A 2,380-nucleotide genomic window follows, 5' to 3' on the forward strand; every position below is an offset into this window, starting at 1 on the left:
AAAGCAGCTCAGATCCCACTCTGAACCTCCATGGCTTAGCTCTAGAAAGCTGATATGAATCTCACGGTCAGCACAACCCAGACTATTGATTTTCTCTCTTGCTACCTGTTTGAAATGAGCAACTGTGGAAAGGCCTTGGACTTTTGACTGCAGCATGGAGAACACTTAGAGTTTTGCTCTCATTTCAGCAGATTTCAGGTCCTTGATAAAAAAATGGTCATTTGCTTTCCTGGTCACCTCTCACTCAGATTTGTTCTTGCTGTCATTAGAAATGGCACAAAAACTAGTAAAAGAGAAGGGCTTAAAATAGGGTTCCCTTTCTAACCAAAAAGTTTTTGATGAGCTAACAACGTAGGTAAGTGCAAATCTCAGCTGTGCTGGTCCCATGACATCACAAACCTTAGGCATAGCAAGTAGCATTCTTGAATGCATCAAAATCTTGTCTTTTAGCATTTAATGCGAGACATTACAAACTAATGGAGAGGAGAAATGTATGCAGTGTTGCTGTAAACCAAATATACAGATGTAAAATAATTAAGAATAAACTGTTCCATAAAAATGCATGTCAGTAAAACCCAGTCTGATAAAGTGATTTATGAATAATTTTCTAGAATTACTAAAAAGAATGATTTCTCGTTTGAGGCTCTGGAAGTCTTGAGTCACATTTTTTTTTTTCTTTTAAAAAAATGTCTTAAAACACATGGCTTTACAGCTGCTGCTTGGAAAATATACACCTCCAAAGTCTGACTTTCATTTAAATACAAATGTACAAAATGTAAACTGAGACAATAGAGAAATTTACAAAACTTTTCTTTAAAAATAATAAAGACAAAATTCAGTTCTAGTATGATGCTATTTAAATACGTGCAAGTAGTCATGTTCATTGAATTTCTATTGCAATGTTCTAAATAGACAAATTTGATTCACACAGTCTTGAGTGCCACCTCCAAAAACAGACCTGAGTGGAAAATTCTTCTTAAAATGCAAGGCTCCACTGGAAGGAATGGATAGAAAATCACCATTTTTGGGAGATCCTTTTTTTTTCTTTTTTTTTTTCTTTTTTTCACTCAACGGTGAAGGCTCTCTCATCCATAGAAGCTCCATAGATTATAGTGGAAGGATGCAACATGTTGTTTCACAAAAGTGAGTTGGAACTAGCTGCTTCCAGTGGAGTTTGAACTTACATGATTTGAATTTATGTGGTGATTTAAACTGGCCTTTGAATTTGGAGAACTCTTTGAATTGTTCTGATGCTGTAGAAAGAGGAAGACAATGACAATTAGATTCCCCAAATATGCCATGCTTTCTTTTAGTATAACATTGTTCATTTTATGCTGATAAAATACTGACTGGACTGCAAGATTTTTGTTTGACGATCTTTGGATGTAAAATATTCTTCATTTTCTTACCTGTATTCTCTCTAGGTCAGGAGGACCATGGAAGTTCTTGAGGAATGCAGCAAAGAAGACTCACTCGAGCTCCACGAGTCAAATCAATTCACTGCAAAATGTCAGTATCTGCTAAATCTGACTAATCCAGAGGATACCTGCTAATGCTCAGGCATGGCTTTAGCCCTACAGAAACAGGTCAATCTAAGAATGTTATTTAGATTTGCAAATGGTGCCATGGTGCCTCATGAAAGCTATACATCACATATTCTCTGGTCTGCTCTCTTCTCTAGTGTCTTGGTTTCCTGCCATGACTACCTCACTCAACATTTTCATTTTCTTTTTTTTTTTTTTTCCTTTTTGACACATAAATCAAGGGTTTTCATAAGGAATTTATCAAAACCGTATAACCATTTCAAAAGGCATTTCAGCATACCCTTGAAAAATAGTTTGGGTAAGAAGTTTTCAACCACTGGAAACAAAGCTGATGAAAAATGCTGGAACTTCTGGTGGTAAAAAAAAATAAAAATCACAAGAGGTGGCTGGGAAACCTGGGATAGGCAGTATTACTCAGGAAATTACCAGGTAACTGTGACAGCAAGACTTCTCTAAGATGTTCTGTCTTTCTCCTGCAAAAATATCACCAGAACATGGCTGTGACACTGGGCATCTAAGGGAGTTTCCTTGTCTTAGTCATAAAAGATCTCACCTGTCGTTTAAATATTCTCTGTAGCAATCCTTTCTTGGGTGGCTCTGGGGGGTAGCTTTTGTTTAGGTCTGGTGATATAGTACCATTTGGTCCAAATACATTCAGTTCTTTGAAACATTCTGTTTCTATCATCTAGTGGAATACAATAAGGAAGACAAAAAGAAATTACACATCTGCATTAAATATATTCCAGTAGTGCTAGGTTGTTCAAAGTCAGGATCAGGAGCAGCAGCTTCAGGGGGATGTTAGGAGATTTAACAGGAGTTGAATTCATGCTGGTGTC

General features: G+C 36.7%; 1 long non-coding RNA gene across 1 annotated transcript in view; it reads right to left on the reverse strand.

Moving 5' to 3' along the window:
* Positions 1–630: 630 nt before the first annotated feature.
* The window catches only part of LOC104524672 (uncharacterized), a 2,577-nt gene continuing 827 nt past the window's right edge, over positions 631–2,380 (reverse strand). Inside the window, exons 2-3 of the long non-coding RNA XR_728010.2 lie at positions 2,098–2,229; positions 631–1,253 (exon numbers count right to left, since the gene is read on the reverse strand). This is a non-coding gene — a long non-coding RNA (uncharacterized LOC104524672). The remainder of the gene's footprint in view (positions 1,254–2,097; positions 2,230–2,380) is intronic.

Source organism: Antrostomus carolinensis, unplaced genomic scaffold (genome assembly GCF_000700745.2).
Source record: "Antrostomus carolinensis isolate BGI_N321 unplaced genomic scaffold, ASM70074v2 scaffold12235, whole genome shotgun sequence".
Taxonomy (NCBI): Eukaryota; Metazoa; Chordata; class Aves; order Caprimulgiformes; family Caprimulgidae; genus Antrostomus; species Antrostomus carolinensis.